The sequence below is a fragment of the Accipiter gentilis genome, chromosome 32 (assembly GCF_929443795.1).
Source record: "Accipiter gentilis chromosome 32, bAccGen1.1, whole genome shotgun sequence".
Lineage (NCBI taxonomy): Eukaryota > Metazoa > Chordata > Aves > Accipitriformes > Accipitridae > Astur > Astur gentilis.
Window position 1 is genome coordinate 19,540,979 of NC_064911.1, and position 16,519 is coordinate 19,557,497.

Consider the following 16,519-nt stretch of genomic DNA (forward strand, 5'->3'; position numbering starts at 1 on the left):
TAGCATTTAATGGATATGAATGCCTAAGTGTTGTTATTATAGCTGATAATCTGCATTTGCTGTGGTAGTACTAGCACTTCTTTCTCAGACCCTGTAGACAAAAATAGAATAAAGTCAGTTTTTACAGGCAGAGAATTGAAAACCAGTATTCTTTCAAGACAGAAAGAGAGATAATGAGAAAAGGGATAGTGTCATGGCAGGGAGAAGGGAGGAAGGCTTCATTCACATAAGCTATCATATGAAGAGAACAGAATAAAACTGTGGAGGCAAGTTCTCTTAAAATGGAAGCTGACTAGAATGTAGCTATGTTAAGAAATGAAGATATACCCTGGTAACTTTTGCAGAGATACAGGAAAGCATCTGGCTTCTTCCTAGAACTGCAGAAGGCCTTCAGAAACTCCTTCAGACATATGGGCTTTGCATATGCTGTCCCGGTGTACTGCCTCCCAAAGTACCTTGGTGACTGACCTCTTTTACTTCCCCTGCTGTCTAACCTCTGAAGTCTCCCAAGGGGAACCATAAGCATGTCCAAGAGCAATAGGAGGAACTTCAGAATCATCATGGGTTTTCTTGGTCCTCTAGCAACCCTACTCTGCACTTGAGCTTACTGCTCTTTGAGCAGCCCCTGTTACTGTCATGTTCCCCAAGTATGGGTGGTGGGTCACAGTTGTGCCTCCACTTCGCACTGCTAAGTAGCACAGCATGCCTCTTGGAAAAACTCCACGCAGGAACACAGCCTTTCATTTGTAGCATGGCTCCATCATACATCCAACAAACCTGAGCCGATTATCAGAGGACAACATGAGGTCAAGCACCATACCCACACACACCTCCATGAAAGCCCTATTACAGAACCATGATTTTGGAAATGTCAACCATAACAGCTACATCTGGGCAAAGATGAGCAGAGGGCCAACTGAAGGACCTTGAGATTCGAGTTAAGGATGGAAAAGCTAATGAATATTTGCAGCAGGAACAAACACCTCAGGTACAGAGAACTGCTCTTGATAGATATTTAATGTGAAGGGTTATTGACGCAGAACATCACTTTGCCTCCCTAGTCATCTAAAGATTAAGAAACTAAAAGCAATGCCTCATGCAAACAAGAACTGTCTTTGTCAAGGAAGCAGACATCCTTTCTCAGCCAGATGAAACTCAGTGGATTTTGTGGTCAATGGGAAGCAGTGCAATACTGACTTGCTGATGTACTTTTAAGAAATGCAGTTTACATAATACACACTTATACCTGAGACACTGTACGGGTGTAACCCCTGGGTGTACTGAGAAAGCAAAGAGATCCTGTACCTTCTCTTTAGCTGTGTTGGTCTTAATATACCTATGAAGTATTCAAATCTTCTCCTGAAGCTGAAAACATTCAATAAAAGACCATGTCTTTCATCTAATATTAAGACAATTTCTAAGCTGCCAAAATTCTTCAGGACAGGAAGTAGCCTTAAATTTCAGGTTTGCAACAACCTCTGACTCAGACTCTTAGCTACCATATAGGTAAGAAAGCATTGTAGCTTTCTGGTACTGCAGAGTTCTGTTCTATATTCTACCTTAAAAACACACACAAGTATGATCTCACCCTGAAAATTCTGCTAACACACACATCTCCTTTACAACACAGCTCTTCCAGATAGATTTTCTTTCCTTTCTGATTTCTGAATAGCATTTCTTTGACAGTAACCTTAGCCTTATACCGTACAGGGGTTTTGTTTGGTTAGTTGGTTTTCATTATTTTCTTTTCCAGAATAGTGGTAGGAAAAAAACTCTCAGCATTTGAAATCTGTTTCCTTTGCCTTCCAGCTTGCACACAAACATTTGAAAACAGTATTCTGGCAGCAGTAATTATTTTTTTTTTCACTAGTGTCGTGGTTACTTATGTATATCTCATCATTCTGTGTGTGATTTGTTGCAGGATAACATGAAGTTCAGTTGGGGGGGGGGGTGTGCACTCTTAGACTGTAGGAACTGCAAACACAAAATCAATTAGGCTTGTCAGGGTTCATGCTGAACCTAAAATGAAAGCGTGGAGAGGTCATGACAAAACTTTACAGCTGTTCACAAACAGAGCTTCCAGAGAAGTTAGACAAACCTAGAGTCTTACCATCAGTAAGCTTGCTCATAATCTTTTTTACCAGAAAATCTTTTAAACATATCTCAAATGACATCTACATCATTTTACTTTGCAAATATTTAACACCTACCTGCAAAGGGAAAACAAACTTCCCGAGTCAAACAAGGACAGAAACGCTAACCAGCCCTCCTCGTCAATGGCTGTCAGCCTGCAGCGTGTGGATCCTTGAGGATTCAGGAATTTCATCTAAAAAGCTAGTGAGGAGAAATTTAAAGTAAAGCAAGTTCCTATTTGTAATGCGGCAACCTAAAAATGTTCCTGTTTTCAGGATTTTACCATTGTCTGTTATTGTTAGAAAATCGCTCAGACGTTATGGTGAATGGGGGCAACGTGAAACCATGGGCAAATTTAGCAGAGCCAAAATACCAAGCTGAACGTAGAAGCATAAATCCCATAATTACAGAAGGAGTTGGTTCTTTAAGAATGTACCTTAGACACAGGTATATTTGATAAATATTTTAGAAGTAAGTCGACAAGTCTGTGCTTGTCATCAGCTGTTGGACAAATCAGCTGTCATTTCATAAGTGGTTTCTGAAGTAATCCACAACCCAGCAAACAACCCAGCACTGCATATGGCTGCCGTTTGGCCCACTAATCTAGCTGTGAACTATTACAAATACAGTCTCTGTGGATAATGAAGAATAAATTTAGATTCCTCAGCTGCATATGAACAACAGTATAGCTGTACAAATATTTACAGCCGCCTTGGTATGTGCTAAGGACATAAAATCTGCACTGCCACCACAGCATGGAAAACATCTGCTATTATGGTAATTCAAACAATAAACGACAATATGCTTTATAGTTAAATCTATATAAAATTTGCATTTTCTAATGAGAACTTTAAAAAATACACAAATACACTTTAGAAAGCAATGCAAATACTAAGATGTTGCAGTAAAATATTAGGGGCCATGTCCTGAGCACCTTACACCTTCATGCCTCACACCTTGCTTATGTCACAAAAGTACTTAGGTTTCTCACCTCACCAAGGGTTAGATAGCAGCTGAGGATCTGTCTCCCTTACAATGATATTCCGTGCAGTTCTGGTTTAACTGCCTGTGGTGATGATTAGGGAGGAGAAACACTGGCCTCTTATCTAAGTAGCCAGTCTGACTTCAGACACCCCTGAAGCTCTTGCACTTTCAGACTGCCTTTTGCTCCGAGTCCAGCGGCACCTCCATGCGATGCTCCTGCTTAAATTGGGGATCCTAGAAGAGAAGGCCCTGCACCTTCATTGCATTGCATTAATGAAGTCCATGAGCTTAGGGACAGCAAGAAAACTAGTGCTTGCTTGTTCCTAACCTCACTTTACCTTCACCCTGCTCAAGTTCACCACCTTGCACAGTACTTATTGAGGAGCCACAGTGCTGAGACCATGCCACACATCTCCACACATTTTGATGTACATATGGAGGAGAGGAATGCAGTCTACACAGAGAGTTTGAGGAAGTCCACAGACCACAGAAGGTCCCCAAGGTTTAGTGTCTTACACTTGCCGAAATCCGAGTCTCTGCCTAGCCCAGAGAACTAGGTAGGAAAATGCCTGGTGATTACATTGATTTAGATTCCACTTGACACTTAACCACAACTCCCTGTACATAAGAGCACACAAGGAAATTCTTCACTCAAGCAAAGTCCAGCAGGGGAGTATGTAATTAGATCTCAGCAGAAATTGAGATGAGTAAGCCAGTCTGGTACTGTTAATACACCATTGCCTCATCATTTAACTAATCCCAATTTAAAAAAAAATATTATTTTGCAGTAAAATACACTTGAAAATAAACCCACAGAAAATATCATCCTGTATTGCACACACGAGCATAATATTTTCTAGCTTATTTTTGACATAGACTTAATTTTCTGCACACAGGTATTTTTATGTTTTAAACTATATCTCCCACTGGTGGAATTCCAGATAGTCCTGTGAGGAGATATTTTCCAATAGGAGATATCATCCTCATATTTTTAGAGTCTTCACCATCTCCGCTCAGCATACCCTCTGCCATGTACCTAGGACCAAGCATACTCTATTTTCGGTCATTTCTGCTGTAAGACAGCAGACATCTTGATATCCTTTACAACTGGCAGAGTCCGTGTGTCACCAGACACCCTATGTACGGTGTGGTGTTTGGCCATACGTATGTGATCGCGACTGGGCTAGCCTTACGGGTCTATCATGTAACAAGCAGCCCGTGCACTGCCATAAGGAGTGGCAGGGTCAGTCCTGCCTCCCCCCAGCATCACAGACCATTACATCACCCTGTCCATTTTGGCATCGCTTGCTATCCTCAGAAGACTGCATGGGTTTGTCTGTAGGAGAAAAGGAGTGAATGTACAGAAAAACCTCGACGAATTTCCCTGCTATTTCTGGAAGGCAGCACTGTGAAACTGTGATACCCCCCACGCAGAAATAGGGCCCGCTACCTCGCTGGCAGGAGAAGCATGTTGCAGCTGAAACCCCGTGAAGAGCAGTTGCTAAGAAGAAGCACTAAATAATACCTAGCTTGTCTTTTATTGTTATATTTATCAGAAATGTAACAAAAATGGTATTTCATAACATAGTATGCAATGAGATGGCTTGTGCATTATCAGCATGCAGGGGCCAGGCTCCCTGTCAAAGCTTTGCTCAGATGTTACACTGTCTTGACTAATCCTTCTTAATCCTATCGTCAGCTGCCATTGTGTCAAGATATGCCAGCCTTAAAAATGAAGAAGTATCTTAAGGAAATTATGCCTTGCAAGGAATAATGCTGAATTTGGATTTAGTAGGAAGATAATGACTTATCTTTTGTTGAAGTGCCATCTCTTGCAACTGGTACTAGTTCCCAAATGCACTCTTTGTTTCTAACAGCTGCTCAAGAACACTTTTTTTTAAAAAAATTTTTTAAGGTGTTTTACCTAAGATGTTTCACTTAAATTGTGCTCAAGATAAAAAAACGAACAAACCTGTAATGGAGATCCAGCAGAGGTAACTGACTTGCAGCTGAATCTCCTGAGGTCTGGGAGCTGATTGTAAATGAAACACAAGCTTGCATTTGCAAGTGTACTCTCTTGGACTTAAAATATACTGTATCAGACAAACCTTAGCTGAACTTGATCTGTAACTGACTTACAGTGCAAGGATTGGTATGCTGGAGTCATTGCTTATTAGCAGTGCTGATTGTCATGGTAATCACACTGGTTTTAGCATGCTGGCTCTGAAAATAGGACAGTTTCAAATACTTGGTGCAAGCTGATTGCCATATGCAAAAACAATGCTTCCAGAGAACTGTGAGGAGATTGTTTTCATTCTGCTTCAGAGAGCTACTGCTGAACAATTATTTATTTGAAAGCAAAGCTAAATAAATATTAACAACAGAATCTGCAGGGTGAAATCATTGAACTAAGCCCACCAAACTCACCAACCCCTGCATTACAACCACGCCAAAGAGAAAGGACTTTGCTTTTCTGTAAATTGAGTTTATTTCTCCAGGAAGATGAAGAACTTAAACAGAGATGTTAATTTTGCTTGAGGATCTTTTGTGTATAGATGCTCAGAACTAACAATTGCCCGTGTCAATGGTACTGCCATCTTCACACTACCACAGAGAACTGGGGAAACCCAGGCTGAAGAGAGGAGACAACTTACAACTATATACTTCCGTAATCCTTTCTCTGCTTATTTAGTGAAACACTCCAAACCATGTCTCTTTCTATACCCTCATGTCTTATTTACCAAAACAGCTAAAAATTAGTACAATTCTTCTATGAACTCTACACCTCTTTTCAGAAAAAATATGTGGTATTTTGCCTGTCCTAAATTGCCTTTCTCTCCATTAAGTGTTTTAACGATTAAGTGTTTAGTTCCATAAGTCTAAAGAAAACCTCTCCCTAAGAAATCCTCTGAGCTTTTGTGCATCTCTATGCAAAGAGCAGCAGATGGTTACGTCCTACCTCCTAGCTCCCCAGGACCGCAATAGGTGAATCACCTTCATCTCAGAGCTGTTTAGGCACATTAGTACGTGGTTGTCCATGCTACTAAGTCTTGTCTCTCGTGTTAGCATATTGGTCTGACGTATCCAAGTTGCATGACTCTGCCGAGGAGATCTCAGAAGAAAATAATCAGATTCTTTGTCATTCACAGGGTCATGTATGAATATGGAAAGAAATACAGAAAAGGTATAGCCAGTTAGTTCTTTGGACTTGCTATTTTCTTATTCAAAATAAAAAAAGGATGAGAAAACTCAAAAGTGAAGGACAACTTATCTCCAACCTTTCAATTTCAACCCACTGGTTTCAACTTGGGAGAGAAACTTGGGTGCAATCCTAGTTTTCATTGAAGCAATTCACACAAAGTTGGAACTGAGTACACAGGTGAACTTCATTGGGTAGGTATAGAGTATTTTGACCAAGAAGGCAGAGGATGGCACCAAGAACAGATCTCAGTGAGCTGGAAAACGTCAGAGTGGCAATTTAGAAATACTCATAATTCAAAGGGGGACCAAGGGGAGGAAAATGTTTATACCATATAAATACATAAAAAACTGAGAAAAAGCCCACCATTTTTTCCCCCTAACAATAGGCCATCATTACCTAAATTTCCTTAATGTGGCTTTCCTGACAGATTAAAAACATTCTCCAACTGGGACACTAAGAGTTTACATGACTGTTTGGTAACATTTAGAACTGCAACAAGAAAAACTTAGCAATATTGTCTATAATATGTCACCATATATATTCTTTCAGCTGCTTTATGTCTGACAATTAATCACCAGCTGTAATTGTTATCATGAGCAGAACACACTACAGGTAGTCTTCAGCACACGAGATTGATGGAAGCCATGGTAGGAAATTCAATTAGATATCAGATAATTTGTTCCAAGATAATTTGCTTACTGTAACTTGCTCGGACTCCCGGGGTATTTTGCTAAAGATCTTAAATGTTACAGACTTCTTCTGCACACATCACAAATCTGATTATCTGTTTCTCTGCCCTTTGTACAGACATAGTCTCTCTCACCAGTCCCAAGCGTATGAAAATCATGAGTCAGCCCTAAGCCATCAAATTATGAGTTTGGATGGAGAAAAGAAACTGCAGTATTTTAAAAGAATTAGTGCAGAAGTTCTTATCTTGTTTCTGATAAGATCTGTTTTATAACATCAAGATAATAATTAGATGATACAAATGCTTTCTTTACTGTTTAGTATCACAATTATTTGGAAAAAGAATAAAGAAAAAAATTAGACAATGCAGTCAGATCTGCGAAAAAGTAAGGATACTGAGGCATGCAGGGCCCATAGGCTCACACCAACAGCTGTCAGATGGGGGGAGGACAGAAGGGAAGATTTATGTTGCGGTCCTGTCATCGTATTGTTCAGTCTAAACATTATCAAAAGGAACCTCTCTAATTACCCTGAAATGGGTTGGAGTGCAGCTAAACACAGACAGGAATAAATAACAATAATAACAGCAACAACAAAGCTAAACAGGCTGTAAACTCCCATAATTGAATTCGTAAATCTGAATCTTTTAGAAGGTTAGCACTAGGGCTAATGCAGCTTGACCTAGAGTGATTGTTGATGCTGCACCCGCTAGAAGCCTCCTACCAGCGAGCAGTGAGGGGGAAAATAAATAAATAAATCAACGAGACTCTCAGGAGCACTTTAGGAATAACCCTTTCCGTCTGCCATAGTTACCATTCAGCCTGCAGCAACTTGGCGCTAGCTGGCTAGAGACAGCAATCTAATCATTGCACTGCAGCAAGCCGGGAAAACACCACCCAGCTGCTGAAATAGAGGAAATACTTCACAGACAGTGGGCAGCTGATAATTGCTGATGTCAAACAAGCTTATTAAATGGAAGGATTTCACCCCCTCCACCCCACGCTCCCAGCAGCGGCACACTGTACAGCAGCGTGACAGTATCCCCAGCAGCGATCTGAGACACTGCAGCTTACAGTACTGGTACCAGCCTGAGGCCTGATCCTGCAAAGCACCAGCGAGACTCCCCCTTGCCAGCCTCAGCTGCCGTTCACCATCCCGACCCCGAGGGAGATCCCTTGCAGTAACGAAGGCTGCGTTGGGAAGGGTTGGCATTGCGTGAGTTCTTGTTCTGCAGAGTACTGTCTACACAGCAATCACGTCCTGCTCTATTTGCCTTTATTTTGGTCTTGCCTGTATTATTTTTAAGGAATATAATACACTGCATTGCTGCTAAATTTACCTTCAGGGCATAATCTTTCTGAAGGTTACACTGCTCTTTAACAGCAGCTACCTGACACAAAGTAGCACATTATGTGGTCTCTACAAATAACAACAATAATAATAATAATAGCATTTTGATGGCTTTATTAATATACAGTCATCTAGTGTCTTGCAAAATAGGCATGTAGCACCTTTGAATCTCTGCAGCTTGACAGTGTAAGGTCTCCTTCTGGTTGGCCAATAGCCTATGAGTTTGGGTGATTATTTAACATGCCACTGAAACATCACCTCCATGAAATTACAACAAGGAGGTGAAAATTAGTCCGGCCCTCAACATTTCTCAGCTTTAGCCATGATTCTTCGTGTTATGGCTCAACTATCTTTCCAAAGGTCCAGGCTGCAACCACCACTGAGAACACCTGTGTACAGATCTCTGAGCATCTCTGGGAGGTTTTGCTTCCTTTCTTACAGCCATGATATTGGAAAATATCAGCTCTAGTTTCTTTCCAACTGAGGACAATATGGTCTGGACAGCATCCATTCCTGTGCTGCTGTGCCTTCACATAATTCTTTACATTTCCAATAAACCTTTTGGGATAAGTGAGTTATAGTTTAGGGTGCTAGAGAGAAGCTGGTTTTGTAAACATTGTGGCACAATCCCACCAACATCCTTAGCTTGTGAAGACTGGAAAAAGGAAAAACCCCATTTTCCTCCTCACCCTCCGATAGACAATTGAAATCTAGTAATGTTTCTTTCTGATTGGATCAGAGTATGCTTTATAGGTCAGAATAAGCTTCCAAAGCTTTAGCACAAATCCAGTGTACACATACTTCTACAGCAAAAAAACTACAAATGCTTAGGAATTGTTCAATAGTTCATTGCAGGAGGTTCTCCAGAGAAGATAAAGGACACTCTTTTTCCCATTTCCTGTGTCAGCACCTAATGTAAAGTTAGTTTAAGCATTTACTAAGAGTATTAAATGGCATTTCCTAATACTGATAGCACTCATAGTGAGTTCCACAACACTTTGGTATTTGTTAGTTGGATATGCTTTTTTCTCATGCTCTGATTGTGTTCTATTATCCTCATACTTTCTACATCCATTTCTTACACAACCCCCATAAAAACTATTTCCAGAGTTACCAAATCCTCTTTCTTAATGCAACTTTTTATCACCTCATTAAAATACTGTATTAGTTTACATTAATTTGTGCCACAAAGTTGGGTTTAGGGGTTTTTAACCCCTCACTTGGAAAGCTGTCAATTTTAATGCATTGAAGTTCGGAGTTACCTCCTGGATAGTGCTTTTTACTCAGCTACTGTTACATCAGTTTTGCTTTTGTCTTTGTTTATTCCTGGAAATGCTTAGTACATCAAACTTTAGCCCAAGAACCCTAAACTCCGGAGACAGAGACAATACAAAATGCAAATCAGTCATGACTGGGAATCATGCAAAACATGCATCTGATGAACAAAATAATACAAGAAAAAGAGAGAAATAAGATAGGAAGTACAATGTATGTTCTGAAAACAGCCGTCTTCTCACTAGTAGGAGGCCAAATATGCATCTGTCTCTCTTGGAGAATCATCATTGCTAAGTACCAGCAACAAAGGGAACAAATTATTTTTATCTTATGTTACACAAAATGTTTACAATAAAGGTATTGTTTAAAAGAGGAGGCAGAAAATGCCCAAACCACTCAGGTATTACCAACTCAACCTTGACATACTTGTAAGAGTCTCATACTCAGACTCAAAATGTCCTCCAACTTACAAGTTTAATCTACACTGAACAACTCATGCAGGTCCAGTACCTGTTACTGAATTAATTGATACTGCACAAGACAGGATGGCCAACACCACTCTAGTTCATCAGTGTCAGCTTTTAGAAAGTTCTTAGGCAATATTTTCCTTTAACACTAGGCTAGAGTTTCTGGCTTTGGTTGCACCCATCTTAGGCTCACAAACATGTCAGATGGCTCTTGTTCCTCTCACCAAATAAGAGGTACCTGTAGATGTTTCTCCACAGATATAACTCAGGTGAGAGTGCTGCCAGCAGTAATAAAAAATCTCTACAATAAATTTACTATTTATAGTAAATCCATATATTTATATTTATATTTATTTATAAGCGGTGCCTTTTTTACATGAATAATATTCCAGTATGCCAAAGATGGTATCATCACAAACTTTATTGTGGGTAACACTGGTGCTCATTTTGACACATGGGGAGAAGACCCATTTTTAGTCTCCATGGAAATGTTTCGGCCTACAAATAATTTATAAAGGAGAGGATGTTGTACACTGAAAGTTGTTTTATTTGCTTTTATAAGTGAACTCTCGAAGGGCCTGGATTTAGGAATGCTAGGCAGTACTGAGAGTTTTGTCCAAAAATTAAAAGCAGATGGTGCATAGCCAGTTTTGCTTTATGGAACATTTCTGTGTGTACATAAAAAGTTGGTGAGTTTCTTTTCTAAATGTCTTTTTTTTTTAATTTCACAGACAGAGCCTCACTTCTGATCTCTTGGTCTACAACAAGCATGGCAATACCTCACCATTATGCTTACTCTGTCCCAAAACTTTGGGGTTTTGGTATATGAAGAGGCAAAGAAGAAAACAAGGGACCTTCTCTCTGTAGCCATTCACAGAACATGTCATGAGTTCTCTGTGTTAAGGAGATGCTCAGAGCAAACATTTCCCAAAAAAAGGAAGACGACTCCTAGGATCATGGTTTCCCGCTAAAACTCCTGCCTGTCTAACAGGATTTGAAACAGTTCCTCTGCTTTGTACAGGCCCAGATCTTCCAAGCACTCCTAGATCCTGCAATGCTACATCACCCAAGCCCACAATGGGTTGCAACTAGATATCATAACCTTGCACGTCTCCTTTCTAGTGTTCACTAATTGGTTGTAACTATCAGACGTGTGTTAAGTATGAGACGTATTTAGCAATGCCAACTAGGGCAGCAATTTGTAGCATGCAAAGAAGAGCATGTGAAGAACCCCCAAGTCAGCTAGAGCTGTGTAGATCATCTCCTTAAAGTGAGCTCCCCAAAACAGGTTAAAAGCCTTTTCAGCTAGAAAAACAAAACCAACCAACCAAAAGCTGCATTTTGTTAGAGCAGAAATATGAGGGGTTTTAACAGAAAAAAAAACCCTCAAAGCCACTATCTCAGAGTGGAAATTACAGTTTATAATCCAGTTGCTCCCTGTCTGTGGTATCTCTGCTTATAGGACTAGCTTCAGCAACACAGTGACGCTCTGAGGTGCCTCAAGCACTGCACAGCCCCTCGGTCCCAGAAAGTTTTCTTTCCGTTATTTCTGAGGTCTATCTGCTCATTACAGCTCTCCACTGCACTGGCCCCCTTGGATGCCAGCCCTGCTGTTTCCTTCCCTGAGCAGGCTCCCAAGTCCCTCTCCCCACTTTCCAGGAGGTTCCATAGAAAGCCAGTCATCTTATTTAATCATTAAAAATTAGCATTAAAAAGTATGAAGTACATCATAGAAGAAACACACCAAGTGCACTGGCCATCACAAATCCATATTTCCCTTCAAGGGAATCCAGGAAAGATAAGGAAAACATGTCTGTTTTCAGTCAGATTTTCACTGTCAACTTGGAGTCCACACCTCCACTGGAAAACAGTTGGGGTAGCAGATCAGAAAGACAAAAGTACTTCCCAAAGATTACTAATGCACGATGACAAGATTATGTTATCATGGTTTCAGCTTTATCCTTCATCCTAGTATGCCTTATAACCTGGCTCTGTTCTTCTGTGAGCAACTTTCAAGCTTAGTGTCCTTATCTCTCCACACTCAGCGATCAGAAAAAATACATTACTGTATTAAAGCTGTCACTTTGGTTTGGTGTAAGATACAGTAAGTAACAGCATTCAGTTAAATTTTTCCATCAAATAATACAAATCAGTTAAATATTTCCATCAAATAACCCTGTCTTACTCAGAAACCTTCTGACAACATGTAGCAACCGTAATTTTTCAGGAGGGATGAACATACTTACCTTTTTTTTCCTTTTTCTTTTTTTCCCCCCACTTTTTTGTCACAGTAGCCTCAGATTCATCTAAAGCACCAGCCAAATTAAATCACAAGTTTTATTTAGAACTATAAAAGCCTTACACTGAACTATTAATCACAGAAAAATGGAATGTTTGAATTTATTTGTCTGACATTTATATGTACCATGTATCCTCTGGAAACCATGAAGCTGTCAATCTATTATTTATGGAAACAAGAGACCAGAAGTAGGTGCACATTGTTCCAGACAAATCTAGTGGCCTGTGCAAACACTCATTTCCTCCCTCAGTCCGTTTAAATCCTCTCTATTATTGAAAAACTAATGTTTATTGATTGAATGCTACATAATGATGCAAAATTATGATATTCCACAGGTTGGGAAATTAATACTTTGACTCTAACACAGATAGGATGCTAATGCTGATGTTAAACCACTATATTTCATGCAAAGCAGCAGTATTTCCTCTCAGAGATGTCAGCCTTTCTAAGGAGATCATAATACTTAAGTGATACCAAGACAGTTACTGTATCATCTTTTCAATTAACCCTTTTATTTATTTAATTTTGCAAACTAGAAATTGCAGAGGATTTCTTAATTTTCCTGGTGCTCAGAAGAGATGAGAGAATAGTTTGGGACAAGCAGCTCTTTGATGCATTCCCACTTCTTTTTTTAATTGCAGATACTCTTGTATGCAAAGTATGTGGTTTCTTCCCAAATGCATTTATCATAAGCCACCAATTAGCCAACAAATGTTTCCATAAATCATATCTATCTGCTGGGTGCTGTCTGTAAGATTACACTATTTTGGGCCACAAGTGAGCCAACAAGTAAGGCTGGGTCCACCACCACCTGCATGTGGCACACGATGGTGCATGCCCTCAGATCCTGGACCTCAGTTTAGGTAAGACATGTTCTGCTCCCGAGCAGACTGGTGCAGGTCTGTCATGTCCCACTCAGGTACAAAGTAAGCAGGAATGGCTCCTCAGGGGAGAGAGGATTCACAATATGAATTAACAGTTCTGAGACATGACTCCTCAGGCCAGCCAAATCTGACCCGAAATGGGGTATTTTACCCTTAAAAGAACCAAGGCCATGAGAAGGAACATTGTAGCCTTATATTTAGACAAGAGCATAAGAGCATCTTGCAGGTTCTTGTCCCTTCTGGCCACAGTTAAAACAATTTATATGGGGCAAAAGTATGGGCAACTGTCTGGAAAACTTTCTAGACCCTATATTTGCACTGGCCTTTTACCTGTGTTGGAGTAAGCCTTGCAGATATCCCTCCAAGATGGGAAAAGTCTGGCTTGCCTCCTAACAGAGAGGTACCAACAAACCGATACAAGCCCTAAGAACATAAGCAAGTTGAACAGGCCCCCCTCCACCCCGCTCCTGAGACCAGCCTGTGCACAGTGCTCAGGCAAGAGGTGTGAGAACAGAGTGAGGGACTCCCTCCATGTCCTGCTCCCAGTTCAGGGTGCAGTGATAAGGCAGATTGAGCCAATATAAACCAGACCAACACCCTGCTCCCCAACCACGTAGTGCTGCCAACCCCTCTGTCCAGGCATCCGCACCTACCAGCCTCTGTGATCAACCACTGCAGCACACAGAGAGGACAGAAAAGTAACCCTACAACTAAGAGGTTTTTATAATTATATTACACTCTTCTTAAAATGCAGGGAGTGATGCTCAGGCATCCACAAATGTACTCTGGACGCAGATGAACTACAATTATTCACAGTGAGCAGAAGGCAAAACAGTAAACATCACTTTCCTGCCCCCAATAGTTCCTAATTTTCCCTCTGACTTTTTGAACAGTGCTGAGCACTGTGCCAATATATTTACAGAACAATGTCCAGTGACTCCGGGGTCTCCGTCTTGCATGGTAATGTCATACTGATTTAGACCCTCTCACTGCAGGCATATAGCTAGGATAGTTTTCCTGTACGCTTTACTGTGCATTTGTAGATACAGAATACACATTTCATGTCCTGTTCTCATCTGTATATTAAAATAGAAATATGAGTATACATATATGTATATTATACATGCACACACACACACATAAACACACTGTAGTTATATATATATACTTATTTATTATTATATTTAACAGTAAGGGCCTCAGAACAGATGCCTAAGAAATTCCATTGTCACCCTCCTCCCTTGTGAGATTTGACCATTTATTCCCACTTTCATTTTCCTACCTTTTAAATAGTTCTTAATATGCAGAGGACCTTTTCTCCTATCCTACCACAACTTAATTTCTTTCAGAGCCTTCAGCAAAGGACCTTGTCAAAAAGCTTTTTGGCAGACTATCAACTGGGTCACTTCCTCTGTATATTCAGTGATGATCAAACAACTCAAATAGATTTGCAAGGTACTAATCCCCTTTCAAAAGCTGTCTTGGTTCTTCCTCATTATATTGTACTTACCTTTATGTCTATTAGTTCTAGGATGGCTTCTAACAGTTCACATACTACCAAATTTATAGATTGTCTTAAGCTTTCTGAATTCCTCACTCCACTTAAATCCTTTTTAAAAGTTGAATTTATATTTGCTATTTCACTCTCATCCAGTACCACAACTGATTTAATCAATAGACACCATAGCATAGCTGAAAGTTTCCATTTTCATATTTACGTTCCCTTAGGGCGCCCAAGTAAATAGCACGTACTGCTATACTCTGCAATCACTCCATCTATTTCTTCTACACCTTTTTCCTTTGACACCTTTGCTTGAGAAAGTACTGTTTTAAACTCCGATCCATGTAACACAAAGCTCTCTGGTTTCAATGTCTTCTTGGTGGTGATGATCACTGAAAAGAATTGGTTTAATTTTTCTGCATTTTTGTCCTGTGAGAACTTCTATTAAACAGTGATCATCTATTGGCCCCACAGTCTTTCTGGCAGGCTTCCTAATATGTTTGAGAAATAAGTATATTTTTAATTTTTATGCCCTTAGAAAATTTTTCCCCAAAGTCTTTTTCTTTTTCTTTTTTTTTTTTTTTTTTTTTTTGGTCCTGCCTTATTAATTTTACATTTAACTTATGTTCTTTTTCCATTTGAATGTGATGTTCATTTTAGGTCTTTTAGCTCCTATTAATCCCCCTTACTCTGATGTTTAACTTTGAAGACTTATTTAGAGTTCTTTTCCAAGTTTTCTTTTTCCATAAGTGAAATAAATTTATTCTGAAGTTCTGGCATATTATATTTAAGTGATCTCCATGTTATGCCACCAACATATTTTTTTTTCTTTTGGCTCTTTCTTTTCATTTCTTGGAAATAGTTTCTTGATTTTGGGGTAGTTCTGCATTATTGCAGGGAGAGGGCTAAATCTGAGTGTATTGTGATAATTACTGTATTGTGGCTATTTAGCAGTAACATTCTGAAGTCAGTCCTGGATCAGGATAATTCAAGACTTGTTTCAGCCAGTGATCCAATGACTCCTTTAAGAAGCAGTCATTTCCAAGGTCTAAAAACTATTCTCTGCAGTATACATCCCATCATGACATTCCTCCTTCCCTCTTGGGGCTACACATGCTGCTAGTCTTCTTCTCTGTCAGTGGGATCTCTGCAATCCCCATGAAGATGTCTGTCATGGTCATGAAACCAGGCAACATTCAGAGGAGAATGTCAATTCATTGAGACTTTGTGTTAATTCTCAATGGACTTGTTTACCTTATTTGATTATAAGTAGTCTAGAGCCAGGACTAAAACTCACATCTTCTAATTCCAAGCTTTTTCTTTAGTCAGCATGTTTCTGTTCATGTTCATTTCTGTCCCCAACAATTTGACTTTCGACAACAATACACAGATGAATAATCAGCAGTACAAATTCCACAATCAGCTGGAGAGGTTGCCTGCCAGCAAGTGGAATTTCAGGGGAAGGAGAGTGCTTTACCAATCTTGTGGCTACTTCCCTGGAAATGGTCCTGAAGAATTTGGTGTTAACAGAACCCTTGCCAAACAATGCAGGAGGCAAGACTTTCATGGTGTGAACTTCAGCCATCATTTCAGTGCTGGTGTGAGGTCCTTGTCCTCTAGGCTGAAGGACCATGGGCATCAGACATCTGAGATGATGCTTTATAATGAAAAGCTTAGTCCTTTCTTTTGACCACAGCGCAGCAAGGAAGCGTTTGACCTTACTCCGTGCTGCTTTCA